General features: G+C 40.4%; 1 pseudogene across 1 annotated transcript; it reads right to left on the bottom strand.

The window, feature by feature from the left end:
• Positions 1-5,499: 5,499 nt before the first annotated feature.
• On the bottom strand, positions 5,500-9,831 carry LOC149180634 (pentatricopeptide repeat-containing protein At2g13600 pseudogene; annotated as a pseudogene). The gene is made up of 2 exons (XR_016256955.1): positions 6,552-9,831; positions 5,500-6,458 (listed from the first exon to the last, which is right to left on the bottom strand). The product of XR_016256955.1 is annotated as a pentatricopeptide repeat-containing protein At2g13600 pseudogene (transcript).
• Positions 9,832-17,946: the final 8,115 nt, after the last annotated feature.

Here is a 17,946-nt window from a genome sequence, read left to right as displayed (position 1 = left end):
TTATGTGCTACCATTCTGAAGTATTTCATGGGCTCGTCTTTAGCTACCTTATCTACGACAAGGAGCTCTATTTCATGGTGCAAACTGTGAAGAAGTGGAAGCATTATTCGATGGAAAAAGAGATAGTAATCCACAGATCACCAACTGTTATAGTACTTGCAGGCCTAGATTAAGCTACAACAGACCGGGTATTACAAGTGGATGGGGTTTTTATAACAGTTTTATTTGGTGATCAAATATAAGAAGAGCAGCAAAAACAAGTTGGCCAACATGCTTTCAAGGCCACCCACATCAAATATTACAGCTTTGGGGACTCTTATGCACATGGAGCCATTCACCCATGATGCATACAGAGAAGCATATTCAGAAGATAAGAACTTCAAGGATATGTATCAGCAGTTCCAAAGTTAGATTCATATGTACAATGACGATAGCACAGTTGACCACCATTTCCAGGATGGGTTACTCTATAGGCTGGATAAACTATGTGTTCCTAAAGGTGAGTGATTGCATCTGATCAGAGAGGCTCACACCTCAAGTTTGCAGGGATTTTGGCGTAGGGAAGATCGTGGATAACTTGCAGAGGTATGTGTATTGGCCCAAGATGCAAGAGAAGGTAGCTAGGTTCATAAGATGATGCATGCTTTTTTGTACCAGCAAGCCTAGCAACAGGAAACAAGGTGTATATCATCCCTTACTTGTACCTACTCGTCATTGGGAAAGCATTTCCATGGACTTTGTGGGATGTTTACTGACAACCATGAAGGGACATGACTACATGTTCGTGGTAGTTGACAAGTTCAATAAGATGTGTGTTTTGATGCCCTGTAAAAAGACCATTAGCAGGAAAGAAGCAACAAACTTGTTCTTTAGACAGGTCTAGGTGCACTTCGGGATACCAAGGAGCATCATTTCAGATAGGGATACAAGATTTCTCAATGCATTATGGACTACATTGTGCGAGAAAATGAACACAAAGTTGAAGAGATCTACAACATTCCATCCACAGACAAATGGGTAGACATAAGTAGTCAACAATACTTTGGTTCAACTTCTAAGGGGATACAACCAAACACATCTGAAGACCTGGGATGAAAATTTGGTTTATATACAACATTCTTACAATAGAGCAATCCACACTTCTATAGGAAAGTCCCCATTTGAGACTTGTTTTGGATATTTTCCACCTTCACCTTTGGATATTGCATATGGTCAGCAAGGAGTGAGGGAAGATCTCACAGGAAATGCTTTGAGGGCTGAAAATTTTATAGAAAAGATTAGGCAGATCCATCTACAGGTACAAGACACACTGCAGAAGTCGCAGGAGAAGTATAAGGCCAACCATGATCAGCACAGAGTAGATAAATCATTCAAGGTGGGAGACAAAGTATGGCTACAATTGAATAAGGAGAGGTTGCAGGAGCCTCGTAAGAAAATCAAGGCTCTGAAGTATGGTCCCTTTGAGATACTAGAAAAGGTGGGTGATAATGCCTATCGACTCATTTTACCACCATATTTACACATTTACTCAGTTGTGAATGTAGAGAATTCGAAACTCTATGAGTATTCCATGTTAGATCAGGAAGAAGAACAGGTCCTACCTTTTGTGGAGGGTTTAGCACCAGATGTTCAGGCAAAGTTGACAGAAGATACAGTTTTGCAAAAGAGGTCCAAAACTACAAGACAGGGGCAGCATGACCTTTGGTAGATTGGGTTGAAGGGACAACTTCTTGGCAAAGCTAAATGGTACACCAGAGAGAAGGTGGAGGAAAAATTTCTTCACCTCATTCAGTAAAAGCTTTTGCAGACCAAAAACATCCCAAAAAGGGGAGGCGTGAACCGGATTGGATCATTATATTTTTTTTCATCCATCTCAATGAATTTGGAGTGTAAAAAGTGGAGGAATCAGATCACGAGGCCATTTTTACCAACGAGGCCCAGTTTGGCAAAACAGAGTTTGAAACCTCCTGGGACTGTTTTGAGGCATTAAACGACGTTCTTTTTTGTAAAACTTTGTTGCTTTAGTGCCACACCATTTCACATTATTCTACACACAAAGATCTTTCCAACGGCGCAAGAAGCGCGTCAATTAAAGTCTGTATGTAAAAGTTATGTCACTCAGAAGTTGACCTTCATGTTTTCACACCTATAGTTTGGGAGGATATTGCGTCAGCCCCCATTATTCATGGAAAAGGGGCTAGCCATGCGTTTTTGATGTAAAAGACTCTAGAAGAGTCTATATTGTAACTCTAGTTAGGAGTTGATGTAGTCAAAATTAACCACTAGTAGACTATTGGATTGTATTATAACCAGGCCACTAGGAGGAAGAGGCATTCCATTCTTTTGAGAGCATTTTGTTCCATAACTGAGCAAAAATAACCAGAAGAGATAAGAGCTAAAGCATACAGAGATGATTTGTGCACTGTAGCAATCCACAAACCACAAACATTACTTTTTTGTACCTGTAGCCATATTTCCAGACAAAGAAAGAGAGTGAAGTGGCCTCACCTTCCAACTGAGTTTCTCCCAAAAGAGTTTCCCAAAAAGCATATCTTGTGTCTTGTGTGTGTGAGTTTATTTTGTTGTTCTCTATTTTCTTTACATAATTTATATTCGCATGCATGCACTAATTACAGTTAAGTTTACAGATCTTAAAGTTTAATAAAACTGTAATAGTGTAGAATTTTGGATTTTTAATATAATATTATCAGATCTGTTGTGACGAACTGTCCAGTGAGATATCCATGGAAGTTTACAGATCAAATTTGTCTTCTCGAAAAGAGGAATTCAATGTAATAATCATCTCCATCAAATGAGCAGTCCAAAGTGGACTTTGGTCTTGGTTGCCAATTTTAACAAAAATGCAGTGTAACTAATACATGCCATGATGCCTATTAATCCTCATCTTATACTATAACAAGTGCAAGGACTATTCGATAGATGTAGAGTTTGGAAATTTAACATATGCAAAAAAAATTACTTCACATGGCCTCAAGAGTCAAGACTATAAGAAAAAAAAGGCATGCCAAGAAAGCTGCAAACAAATCTCAGTCTAAGACATAAATTGCTTACCAAGTGAATAAAAGTGGGATTCGAGCTAGTTTCCTTGGTGAATGGGTTTAAGACATGCCAAAGCAAGCTGCAAACAAATCTCATCCTAGGACATAAAATTGGTTTAGTCCAAGCAGATAAAAGTGGAGTCCAAGCTAGTTCCTTTGGTGGATGGATCTATCCCTACATTAGAAAATAATCTCTACCAGTCTAAAGCTCTCCCTTCACGGGCTAGCTACCGAAGATGCATGAAAGCACAGCTCTACATGTCTTCCTTTGTGCATACTGATGAAAAGAAGATCTTGGGGTATTGCCAAAATCCCCTTTCATATATAAATCTCGATCCTGGGCTTGTGGGTTATGGCCCACGATCTAAACTAAAACGTTCACTACGCAGCAATAAGATCATTTTAAGAGGTTCAAACCATATATTCCACAACAAATCAATACGAGGTTTGCGCAACACCATTTGTTTCACGTCGAACTAATATCAATGCCCCTGCACACAAACTTCCATTATGGCAATCGATTCTCATAAAACTCAGACTTAGTTTAAAAGTTGAATGCCGCAAAATTAACATTCTTCCACACGCTTTCAACAGCGCTCCTCTGCGCTATGAATCGACCATCGACTGGATTAAACCCCTGCACCGTTTTAGGGTCTGTCTGTAATTATAATGATAACAAACTCGACTTAAAATTATTTCAGTCGAACCGGTCAACACACAGCTTCAATTTAGGAACTAACATACGCATATAATAAAAGAAACTCAGAACCACAAACCACACAATTTATATTATTTCTGAATTCAGATTACAATACATTTCTATGAGCCAGGTTGCCTCGGCAGCACCGGATATACCTGTCTGGCTCCCTCTACGAATGCACGAAGACTAGTTTATAAGAATGGAGGAAAATAGATTGGATCATTCCAGATCCGCTATTCCTTCATAAGATCCCTAAACTCACTCAACCGAGTCACAACAAACGCTATTAATAATATGAAGGTAACGAACATATGGTTTTTTTGTCCACGTCAACTTCGCTCTGCTTTGAATGCTTCTTTGATTTAGGGAGGGGTTAGATGCTCCTGCATCAGACTCCCGAGGTAAAAAAAAATTATGACCTCCTGGTCATATACTTCTCCTGGTCCTTAGCAATTCTACCCACTGCATATCTTCAGTGGAACTGCTTTTATGATCTTTGTGAGCTGCAACCAACCTTTGCAGTAACAGTCTCCTCTGTTACACGATACCTCACCAAGCGCTCTGCACTTGGTCTTTTGGCATCCTTCTGGTTCTCTCCTCTGGAACCAATTGAGCACACCTTGCTCTAGGTTGCTGCAAATCTTCTCACCTTCCGCTGCCGCTCTCTGCATGACAGTAAGACCATAAACTCTCTAGTCTTCAACCATTGTACCTCTGCTCCTTCTATTTGCACTCTTCTCCCTTCTCGCAGGAAATCCTTTCCCTGCTCTGATACCACTTGATGAAAAGAAGATCTTGGGGTATTGCCAAAATCCCCTTTCATATATAAATCTCGATCCTGGGCTTGTGGGTTATGGCCCACGATCTAAACTAAAACGTTCACTACGCAGCAATAAGATCATTTTAAGAGGTTCAAACCATATATTCCACAACAAATCAATACGAGGTCTGCGCAACACCATTTGTTTCACGTCGAACTAATATCAATGCCCCTGCACACAAACTTCCATTATGGCAATCGATTCTCATAAAACTCAGACTTAGTTTAAAAGCTGAATGCCGCAAAATTAACATTCTTCCACACGCTTTCAACAGCGCTCCTCTGCGCTATGAATCGACCATCGACTGGATTAAACCCCTGCACCGTTTTAGGGTCTGTCTGTAATTATAATGATAACAAACTCGACTTAAAATTATTTCAGTCGAACCCGTCAACACACAGCTTCAATTTAGGAACTAACATACGCGTATAATAAAAGAAACTCAGAACCACAAACCACACGATTTATATTATTTCTGAATTCAGATTACAATACATTTCTATGAGCCAGGTTGCCTCGGCAGCACCGGATATACCTGTCTGGCTCCTTCTACGAATGCACGAAGACTAGTTTATAAGAATGGAGGAAAATAGATTGGATCATTCCAGATCCGCTATTCCTTCATAAGATCCCTAAACTCACTCAACCGAGTCACAACAAACGCTATTAATAATATGAAGGTAACGAACATATGGTTTTTTTTGTCCACGTCAACTTCGCTCTGCTTTGAATGCTTCTTTGATTTAGGGAGGGGTTAGATGCTCCTGCATCACATACAGCTATCAAAATTGCTTTTGGGATCACCATGACCTTTATACAATGACGTCAGAAGTTGACTATCGACAAACTATGAATAATTTCTACCTACAACAATCAGATTGACGGATGAAACGAAAGCAGATTCTATTTAGGATAGCCATTTGCTAAACCACAAAGCATTAATCATTCAATCATATAATTCACAAAGATATGCACAGTTTACAAGGGTTTGAAAGTACCAGGGCGTATTGTTTAGACTCAACTTCGAAATTCAAATTCCCCAGCTTCGCTTCATGAGCAAGCACTATGACATAGAATAGACAATGTGTTTTTTTGGAAGGGGTTATATATTAGAGATTAATATACCCAAACAAATGGAAAGAATGTTCTTTATATGCGGATGAATCATTCCTTGTAACCAACTTTTCCAGAAAACGGGGGAGAATGAGAGTAGAAAGCTCGATTTACCCCAACCAGTGTCGGCGAAATCACTTCCATAAATTCCCGTTCCTAGAAATTGGGGTGAAAAATAGTAGGAAGCCCAATTTCCATGAAATGGAGAGGGTGAAATCGCTTCAAGAAAACCCGCATCCTCGAAATAGGGGGGCGAATGGAACATTGTAGCTCAGATTTCGTAGAGCAAAAACCAATTTTTTGCCTCACCTAGTCAATAAGTGTGAGCTAATTCTTCAAACCTAATTTTTCAAACATAAATTTGAATAAAATCATAATAAAGCACTCCGATCAAAAAACATTTGCCCAAAAATTTCTCCCTTAAAATTTTCCGACTCTGCCCACACACAAACCTAAGTGTCATGTCTTCTTCAAACCTTCAAAGATTCGGATGCATGCAAAAATGCTCTGCCCTGTGAGCATGTAAATATCTCATGTGACCAGGATGCTCCCAAACCAAACGTATCATTCAGATTTGATAAAACAGTAGGTCCCCCTGCTCTGATTTGAAATACTCTGACTTACAAGTTTGCATTCTTCTGGCTTGAGATCTATCAGACCTCCAAAATGATGGAATGAAACCTCAAATTGTACATGTACTTTGGATTCTTCTGGCCTGAGATCTATCAGACCTCCAAAATGAGGGAATGAAACCTCGAATTTTACCTGCAATTTGAGAGGTAACAATTAACATTATCAATAATCCATGGGTGACCATTTTCCAACCTTGAAATAATGATAGTAGTTAGCATCCCTTACAAGCAGCTCTTGTGTTACAACTTTGAGATGAATTTGACTCTAGAGTGGCAGTCTGAACACACTCTAAGGTTCTTGACAAATGTAATAGTTGTCACCAAAGAAGCGTTTAATAGCCCAAATTCAATTGCCAGTTTCTCACCACGGAGGCAAAGGATTCGCTCCTCCATTTATATCACTCAGCACAAACCTTGTATCAAGAACATACCTGACATCTTCATCTTCCGAGACAACCTATCCAACCTTGTAAAAATTTTCCGCATTTATTGGTGTTACCTATCTCCAACAACAAAAGCATGTACTTGTTTGTTGATCTCAATCCAACTGCATCCAGGTATCTTTTTTAGGCCTCTGTCTTTCATCAGTTTCCGTAACTTTTCAATGTCGTCCTGCCTGCCAGCTGCAGCATATATGTTTGAGAGAAGAACATAAGCTGCAGGGTCCCTAGAGTCCAGCTCAAAAATGCGTTCTGCCACATATCCTCCTAGCTCTGCATTGTTATGTACTCGACAAGCTGAAAGCAAACGAATCCATACAGTAGTATTAGGTTTTATAGGCATTTTGGCTATGAAATTTTGCGCTTCATCCAGATGCCCAGCACGTCCAAGGAGGTCAACCATACAACTATAATGCTCAATTGTAGGGGTGATCTGATAGCATTCACTCATGCAATTGAAGTATCGATAACCCTCATCCAGTAAGCCTGCATGACTGCATGCAGACAAGACATGAACTAAGGTGACATGGTCAGGGCTTATGCGAGATTGTTTCATTTCTTCAAAGAGTTTGAGGGTTTCCTTACCCCTGCCATGCATTGCATATCCTGAAATCATTGTTGTCCAGGAGACAACATCTCTTTGATTCATTTTATCAAATATTTCATGTGCCTTTTGTATTCTCCCACATTTTGCATACATGTCTATCAGGGCATTCATCAAAAAGACATCAGACTGGAATCCACTTCGAATAATTTTTTCGTGGATCTCCATACCCTGTTCCAACGCTGTGAAGTCAGAACAAGCTGGGAGGATACTGGAGAAGGTTGCTGCATCTTGTCTTACACCTGCCATCTGCATTTGTTGAAAAAGTTTCAGTGCCTCCTCACAGTGTCCACTCTGTACAAAACCTGCAATAATTGCGTTCCATGAGACCAGTGCTCGTTCAGGCATTTCTTTAAATAGGTTAAGAGCCTCATCAACAAGCCCATTCTGTGCAAATCCTGCAATCATAGCTGTCCAAGAAAATATGTCTCTTTCAGGCATTTTTTGAAAGAGTTTTAGAGCCTCGTTAACACGCTGCCTTTGTACGTATCCTGCAATCATTGCATTGTAGGAGACCAGGTCCTGACAAGGCATTTCCTTAAAGAGTTTCGCAGCTTCATCAACAAGCCCATTTTGTGCAAGTCCTGCAATTATTGCTGCCCAGGAGAACGCATTTCTTTTGGGCATTTTGCTGAAGAGTTCCAGAGCATCATCAACAAACCCATTTTGTGCACATCCTGTAATCATAGTATTCCATGAGACAACATCTCGTTGATGCATCTTGTCAAATATTTCACGTGCCTTCTTTATACTCCCACATTTGGCATACATATCTACAAGAGCATTCATCACAACTACATCAGACTGGAATCTGCATTTTATTATTTCGTCATGAATCTCCACACCCTGTTCTAGAGATGCCAAGTTGGCACATGCTGACAGCACACTGGAAAAGGTATACTCGTTGGGTTTTTGGCCTATTTGTTGCATTCTACGAAACAATGTCAGTGCCTCTCCTGCAGGTCCATGTCTTGCATAAGCTGCAATCATCACAGTCCAGGAGACAATATCTGGTCTGGGTATTCTATCAAACAAGGAACGTGCATTTTCTACGCTCCCACATTTTGCATACATCACTACTAGGGAATTCATCACAATGACATCAGACTCAATTCCTCTTCTCAATATCTCATTGTGGATTGTGGAACCCTCTTCCAGAGAGCCCAAATTTGCACATGCAGCAAGAACACTGGCAAACGTTAACTGATTGGGTTTAACACCTGTTAGTTGCATTTGATGAAATAGTGACAATGCCTCTAGAGCAGGGCCGCGCCTTGCATAGCCTGCAATCATTGCTGTCCACGAGACAACATCTGGTTTAGGCATTTTGTCAAACAAGTCACGTGCAGTTTCTATACTCCCACATTTTGTATACATGTCTACAAGGGCACTCACCACAACCATGTCAGACTGAAACCCTCGTCTTGTTATTTGTTGATGGATCTCCACACCCTGTTCCAGAGCTGTCAATTTGGCGCATGCTGGCAGAACGCTGGCAAAGGTAAATTGATTGGCTTGAACCCCTATTGCCTGCATCCGATGAAAAAGGGCCAATGCCTCCTCAGGAGATCCATGTCTTGCATGACCTGCAATCATAACAGTCCATGAACAGACATCTCGTTTGGGCATTTGGTCAAAAAGTTTGGCAGCATCATCCACACTCCCACACTTGATATACATATCGAGCAGTGTATTCTGTACAAGTATGTTTTGCAGAAACCCCCTCTCACATATGTGAGCGTGAATTCGTTTGCCCCCAGGTAAGGATTTTTTATGAATACAACCCTGCAAAAGAGATACATAGGTAGAAGAGTTCATAACGTTTTCTGTACTATGTAAAATGTTCAGTGCCTCGTTCAAAGGGCCTCTTAAACAGTATCTTCTAATGTCTTTAACAAATATATTGTCTGCACTGTATTGCGTTTTAGGGATAGTATCAGTGGACAGTCCCTTGACAGGGTAAAGAAATTTACTCTTCGCTTCAACTGTAGTAATTCTACAATATTGAAGAGGTGGCAATGGCTCCAAATACATCACTGCCATCTTCCTCTGAACGCTTCAAAAGTTTATTTCCATCTCCTACCAGACTAAACTTTATATCGGCTATTCTAATCTCAGTTAGTATAACAATTTTTCAGAATTTCTATATTCACAGGCAATATCATGAAACAAGTGCATATGAAACTGCAAAAGCAAAATATGAAACCAAATTATGCAGGAAGTATGGTCATAAATCGTTGAATCCCAAACTCAGAAATTGCCGATAGCTAGCTCGTCAAACGAAATAAAGAAGAGAATCAGAATCATACATTAAACGGCTTGATATACTTCAACGTTTCACCTTCCTGATACCTGGTGGCGAAATCTCTAATATTTTTCTTCCTTTTTTTCAGGAGAAAAAGCTGTATATATATTTATATTGTAGATTGAGAATATAGTCATGAATAAGGGTAAATATAGTTAAGGCAGCGCGACACTGTGCCATAGCTTAAACAGTTGATGCCAGCTTTTATTTGATTATTGGATGACCATGGTCGTTGGCTTGGCCATACAGCATATTAGCATTTGCGGCTGTGTTTTATCGCTTGTTCAAATGTGATAAGAATGGTACATATGTGAACTAGGATATATGCATATGAATTTATGCATGTTTATTTGAATGGTTAAGTTTTGTGTTCTTTAAATATAATTTTGATATTTGGTTTGAAGATTGGAGATGGGTTTAGGGTTTTTTATTATTATTTTGTAATGGTGGTTGTTATTGAGAGATTTAGTTAAATTTATTTAGGGGATTATTTCACTGTGGATTTATATAAACTTTTGGTGTCATTTTAGTCACATTGTCATAATGATGGAGGATGTTATTGAGCGAGTTGATTACTCTAAGGACACGCTCTTAAAAGACATGATATTTACATCACCTTGTTTGTGCTCTGACTCAAACTTTGAAGTGTCCCAAAAGGAGGTGGGATTGGGTGCACCATCTAGTCCTTTCAATTTATTTGGAGAGAGGCTTAGTAAAGAACATGTCAAACTTTGTGAATCAATGAGGTCTCTTGAGGATTGCACTTAGGATGAGGATGTTGTCATGAAGTTTCTTGAAATGTGGCTATAGATGGTGATCATGCATTGTGTGAAGTTCTAGCCTCTAGCATGAATATGACATCTTCTTTGCTCCATTTTTACTTCACTCCCATGAAGGAAAAAACTTGCGAAGGGTCATGTTGGTTAGGGTCTATTAGGAGTCATTTAGAGTTGGCAGAGCTTCAAGGGGTACAATAAAACAATCCAAAGATAGTATTGCTCAAAAGAAAAAAACGGTTATGAAGTAGAAAGAGGGTGAATTTTTTTGGTGGTTGAGGAGGACCTAAAAGTTGTCAAAATTGCTAAGCTTGAGGAAAAAAATCCCATTGATAGATTCAAAGAAAGGAAAGTTTCTATGGGAATTCTAAATTTATGGATGCAATTTGAGTGGGTGCCATTTTTTGGTTGTGGACCAATTATCCATCTTATAGCTAGAGGATAGATAGGCTTCATATTTTAAAGCTAAGATTATGCTTGGTGTATTTTGAAAGGTAATAGAAATGAAGTTTATTATGTGTTAAACCCCAACATCCACTATTTGCCACCAAGGAGGAGATAGTGACTAGATCGCCTATGTGAATAAAACTACCATATCTCCCTCTAAAATTTTGATCTTTACGTTAGCATGCCATTTGTGAAGTATTGGGGAAGTTTATTTCTTCTAATGATAAATGTAAAACTTTTAGCTTCCACCCCATGGATTAAATCTTGGTGGACCTTCAGTCTGGATCAGAGACCTTTAGTGAGCAGAGAGATAGGTTGTGAACTTGGAGGGTGAGCTTGTTGACCTAGGTTGTCATTGATGTCAATATGGAAATATTCTGGATATTAGAGGATGACAAGAATCCTAGGGGATGCAGAGCAGATTCATGAAGAGACAGGAACAAGGCCATCAGGAAAGCGAAGCCATAAGCAAAGAGGAGCTACCTAAGGAGGCATATCAAAGCACATTACAAGATATTAGAGCAAGAGAGGCATTCACATATGCAAGGAGGTCTTTGGAAGACACTACCAAGCCAGAGGAGCAAATGGAGCAGACGGACCAAGAGGAGCAAATGGAGCAGACGGACCAAGAGGAGCAGATGGAGCGAGAGGAGCCAAGAGGAGCCAAGAGGAGCAATATATATATATGCCATATATATGTCAAAGAAGATGAGCATACACAGCTATCGGGAGCCTATCGGGAGCAGAGAAAACAGAGCAAACAGAGCAATATAGAGCAAATGGAGTAATATATAGACAGAGCCACCAAGCGGAGGAGATGGAGCCATATATATATATATATATATATATATATATATATATATATATATATATATATATATATATATATATATATATATATATATATAGATATATATATAAATATATATATATATATATATATATATATAGATATATATATAAATATATATAGATATATATGTGTTATATATATATATATATATAACACATATATATCTATATATATATATATATATATATATATATATATATATATATATATGCCAAAGAAGAGGAGCACACAGAGCTATCGGGAGTCCATAACATTATCGGCGACCAAAAACCATATAAATATGCATATAATGCAAACAGAGGCGGAAGACTTGGTTATATATATGCAAATACACTATCGGAGGCAGAAAGTGGACTTGAATTTTTTATGGACGGGAGTGTTAAGTCCTATCGGGTCCGGCACACAATATCGCATCGGGACTTCGGGAGGAAAGTCATACAATGTTAAGCGGCCCTTTACTTGCGATCGCCGATAGCGATTATCGCATCAGGATTTCGGAGCGAAGGTAATTACAGTGTTAAGTGACCCTGTGCGACTTGCGATCGCCGATAGTGATATCGCATCGGACGACAGCCAAGGGCAAGCGCCGATTGCGATTGGAAGACCGAACCCGATGCAACCTTATAGACGGGCTTAATATAATATCGCGCCCAGTGGTGGATCGGCCATCGGCCATCGGCGATGTCATGGGGTCGATATATAAAAGACCCCTGGAAGCCTCAAATCGCCGATTGCGATAAGACTGCGGACCCGACGGGCATATAAAACATGGTTAAATGCTACGTCGCATCTGGTTCATCGGAGCAGTGGAGGATCGGCCCATCGGTCATCGGCGATGTCATGAGGAGCGGACCCGATACAGGAATAGTTGCGGGTGAATTAAAATTGAAGTCCGGCTCTTTAATAAGTTTCGACTGTTTCACTCATATTTCCTGTGTATTTACATATTTGCCTTGCGCGCGGTTTGAAGGGCCAAAATGCATATGATAACGGTTCCGATAGTTCAGGAGGCTGAACTACGACGATGGCGATTGCGATAGGACATGGCAGGTCCGTTAAACGTAAAACTCTGTGTATGCCCGACATCATTGCCAAACGGAGCACTGTTACGGTAAACAAGGAAGATGGATTCTTCGTGGATCGTTTGGACCTGGCCATTGATTCAACGTGTCCTGTGAGCACGATGAGACAGAGGAAGCTACAGCGACAAACAAGCCAACAGTGAGGAAGCTGAAGCAGGCGAGAAGGAAGCCGAAGAGCTAGCGAGTAAGAGGAAACGAATGGACAGAGGCATGGGAATGCATAAAAGCAGCAAAAACAGAGGACTGCAGGTGGTTGTTGATTGTTGCGAAAAATCAGAATGTGAGATAGCAGAAGCAGCAGCGGTGAATGTTGTTGAAGGCTATTGAACGCTGTGGAAATAAGCTGGAGGAGACAGAGGCAGCGAGAGGATCCAGCAGAACAGAAAGAGGGCCGCAGGGCTAACAAGACAGCAGACAGTCGAAGGGGAGAAGCAGCTAGCAGAAAACATAAAATTGAGCAAGAAGTTGTTCTTTATGCAAAGCTTAGTGCAGCTAACAATAGACTGACTAGAGCTGTGTGAAGACATTATCAGAGAGCATGAAGGCTATTGGAGACTATGCGTGGGCAATGTGCAGAGCTGTAAAGACTCATCCATAAGAAGACATGGTTGTCATTGATACTGTAGTTTGGAGACTACAGTGAAGCTGTAAATAGACAGAACTCAGCAGAGAAGAGTTCTGAGAGCAGAAGGATTGGAGTCCTTGGGGTTGGTGCCTCAAAAGTGAGAAGGATAGGAGTCCTTGAGGCTGGTGCCTCAGAAGTGAGATTGGATTGGAGTCCTTGAGGCTGGTGCCTCAGAAGTGAGATTGGATTGGAGTCCTTGGGGTTGATGCCTCAGAAATAGGAAGGATTGAAGTCCTTGGGAGTTGGTGCTCCTAAGTCCAAGATTGGTGTCTTGGCAAAAAGTTTGTTCTCTTAAGTCCAAGATTGGTGTCTTGGCGAAATAGAGTTGGTGCTCTAGAGGTTGGAGCCTCACCAAAGTCCAAGTTGGAGCTTGGCAACTGATTGCAACCATCTATATATTGTATCTATTTTACTGCACAGTTTATATTAATAAAAGCATCTATTCTTGTTGTTCATCTTGTGTTCTGAATATATATGTTTTAGCTGGTAAAACAATAGTGGGAAAAGAAATACTGATTCACCCCCCCCCAGTATTTCCAACAGAGCTCATTTGAGAAAAGAAATTGTAATACATCTATATTCATCTGATTAATGAAAGCAGGCATTGGGGCTTTTCGAAAATTGCTTTCCCCAAACAAAAATACTTGTTAAATATGTGTTATTTCTTCTTGCATGTCTGAGATTTTTATTCTAAATTGTAAATTAATGTTCGCAAAGTAGTAGTGTAGGTTTGTATTAATTGTGAATTATTTTGTAGATGCATTCCCTCTAGAGCTACCAGGTTTGCCTCCAGTTGGAGAAATCGATTTCTCCATAACTTTGAAACCAGAAGCAGAACCCATATCCAAAACACCTTATCGAATGACTGTCCCAAAGCTTAATGAGTTAAGTATACAGCTCAAAGAACTTCTTGATCAAGTTTTTATCTGACCCAGTGTGTCACCTTGGAGTGCACCAGTGATCTTTGTAAAGAAGAAGGATGGAACTCTTAGGTTATGTATTGATTACCGAGATCTAAATAAGGCCACCATTCAGAACAGGTACCCCATGCCTCGAATAGATGACCTCTTTGACCAGCTAAAAGGAGCTTCAATATTTTCCAAGATAGACTTATGGTAAGGTTATCATCAACTAAGAATCAAGGAGGAAGACATACCTAAGATGGCATTCAGAACGCGATATGGACACTATAAGTTTATTGTTATGCAATTTGGTTTGACTAATGCCCCAGCAGCCTTCATGAACTTGATGAATAGTGTCTTCCAAAAATATCTAAACTGCTTTGTTCAAGTGTTCTTGGATGACATCCTCATTTATTCCCACATTGAGAAGGAGCATCTAGAACACTTGAGATTGGTACTACAATGCCTTAGAGAACATAAGCTATATGGAAAACTTACTAAATGTTCCTTCTTTGAGAAAGATATCCAATATCTAGGCCATACCATTAGTGGGAAAGGAATTGCAGTGGATTACGGTAAGATTGAAACTATAATGACTTCGCCTACTCCTTGGAATGTCAAGGAGGTACGCAACTTTATGGGGTTGGTAGGCTATTATAGAAGATTTGTAGAAAGGTTCTCACAGATATCTAACCCATCACCCACCTCCAAAGGAAAGGGGTTAAGTTTGAATGGAAAAGTGAGTGTGAGAAAGAATTTAATGTGTTGAGAATGCAATAAGATGATGGAGCTTAGTGGAAAGGAGTCGCCTTCACTAAGTGGGCCCGCAGGCAAATTATGGCGCAAAGTCTATTTTTAGACATATGGATCATGGTCTATGAGTTGCAGGTTGTTTTTTATGGATGATTGGTCATGTTGGGAAAAATAGATGGACTTCTATTTTCTAGTCCACAGCAAGAGTGATCAAAGTCTATTTTTAGACTGCCAGGTTAAAAATAGAAAAGTCAAATATTATTGTCTCATAATAATATTTAGACTATAAACTTTATCTTATCCTCTTGGAGCACTTCAGTTTGAGCTACAAATGTGGCACATGCAGCTGTCAGAAGGAAATACGCTTTTCTTGTGAGTCAGTTGAGCTATTGCATGTGGAACATCAGTTAGAACTCATGCATGTGAGTTCTGTGGAGTTGGATGTGGAGTTGATGGAGTTGTGTTCAGTTTGACTTTGTTAAACTAGGTGTAATTAGTCTAACTGAAAATAGACTAGTGATGAGTTATGTGAATTAATTATTAACTCATAAATTAACCGATGAATACATCAGTTAACTCAGTGCATGTACAATTTAGTGGAGACAGGTGTTAGAGGTTGAGATTGCTATCAGTTGTGACTATAGTTGTGCATGGGGTCTTGCACAAGCAATGTATTGAGTATGCCCATGAGAATTTCCCAGTATATGCCCAGTAGAATAGCTTGTGCTCACGTGATTTCCAGTGTGAGTGATTCTTAGCAGGTATTGTGCAATAGAGGCAGGCAAAGCAGCGGAGGAGATTTGAACCTGTGACTTGTTCAGATCTAAGCTAGTTTTGTGTGTAACAGGTGGAGATAGTACTGAGTACTTGTGAGGTGTATTGTACTATGTAATGTTACATGTTCTCAATCATAATATACAGATAGTGTGGGGTTTTCAGCTGTATGCTTTCCCCAGGTTACATACTGTGTTAATGTGTGCATGCGATTGATGTTTCATTGTTTTTGATGCTGCTAAATTGTTGATCAACGTAGAGGAGGTTATGTATTATGCATGTATTCCGCAAATAGTGTATAATCGGGATAATCTCTATGAATAAGTGTCCTATTATTCAAAATTTCTACATGGTATCAGAGTTGTTGATCATCAGATCTACTATTCAGGAAGTGTTTACATTCTATTTCTTCAGGCAGAGTCTGTAATCGGGCCAGGTAGCCTCTGGATTCATCCTTCCTTTGGAAGGTGAGATATCCGGTAAAAGCCCATACAGTCAATCTCTATACGAGAAATACCTTGTTCTCACAAGTCTTAGATTGGAGGCAGTTGAGTTTTGGAGCTGGTGGAATTCGAATTTGCAACAGTGTTTTCTTGGTGTCAACGTTGCAATGTCTTTCAATGGATTGAGATTGGAGTATGCTCTTGAGGGCAGATCGAACTATATTGCATGGAAGGACAGGATGGAGGCGGTGTTAGATGATAATGGGCTAAAGGAGTTCATATAGGCTGAGGTCCCAAAGCCTACTGATGCTGCTGCAGCTGAGGCTTGGAAAAAGAAGACAACAAAGTGTCGAAGGATTCTGTTGGAGGGCGTGAAGGATCACATTGTGTCCAGCCTGCATGGTAAGGCTTCTCCATACTTGATGTGGAAAGCTTTGACAGATCTATTCCAAAGCAAGAGCGATCAGAGGAAGCTGGCGCTCAAAGATAAACTCAGAAACATCAAATGTGAGAAGGGAGACAATATGCCCAAGTATCTCACGAAGTCCACTCAGTGCCGAGATGAGCTAGGAAGTGTGGGGGTGACTATCAATGATGAGGACTTGGTGAGTTTGGCTCTCCTTGGTCTTTCGAAGAGTTGGCATTCCTATCAGGACTCTATCAATGGTTGGGAGAAATTTCCAGGATGGGAGAGGCTTTGGTCAGATATTGTGCAGGAGGAGATCAGGCGGAATACCAGGGACAGATCTTCATCAAAGGGAACTGATGAAGAAAATTGCACTTTGGTTGCCAAAGCAAAGAAGGGGAAGAGCAAGAAAGCTTCTCAGTCTGGTGCGAAAGGAAAGAAGCAGGACATGTCCAAGGTGAATTGCTTTCACTGTCACCAGCACGGACACTATGCAACTAATTATCTGCAGAAGAAGAAGAACAAGCAAGCTGCTGGATCTACAGCAGGAGAGGCTCTAGCCTCGTAGGTTGAGCTTGATTTTTCATTGATCGTATGCTTGGTTTCAAGTGTGATGGGATCGGTGTGGTTCTTGGACAGTGGTGCGTCTTTTCACATGACAGGAGATCGAGATTTGTTTTCTGATATGGAGGACAAAGATCTTAGAGTGCACATCGAGATGAGCGATGATGGTAGATACAGTGCGACCGGTATCGGTACCATTTCCTTTGAGAGGGAGTCTGGTAAACCCTTCGTATTGAAGGAAATGATGCATGTTCCAGGATTGAAGAAGAATCTTATCTCCATGGCTATGTTAGAAGACAAGGGATATGATGTTGCTTTCAGCGAGGGAAAGGCTTTGCTACGCAGCAAGGCAATTGGAGAAACCCGGAAGATAGGGGTTCGAGTGAGGAACCTTTATCAGTTGCATGTAGATGGATGCGCAGCTATGGCATGCAAGGTAGAAGGATTGGTGAGTCGGGATGATGGCGAGCTGTGGCACAGGAGATTGGGTCACATTCACCATGGAGCCTTGAAGATACTGCAGCAGATCACTACAGGGCTTCCTAAAGGCACTCTTGCACAGTCAGGTCAGTGCAAGGGGTGTACTTTGGGAAAGTTTGTGAAAGACACCTTTCAAAAGAAGGATAGTTGCGCCACGACGATCCTTG

The sequence above is a fragment of the Pinus tabuliformis genome, chromosome 3_2 (genome assembly GCF_031772625.1).
Source record: "Pinus tabuliformis cultivar Carrire ecotype Pingquan chromosome 3_2, CPIR1, whole genome shotgun sequence".
NCBI lineage: Eukaryota > Viridiplantae > Streptophyta > Pinopsida > Pinales > Pinaceae > Pinus > Pinus tabuliformis.
This window is presented reverse-complemented; position numbering and strand designations above follow the sequence as displayed.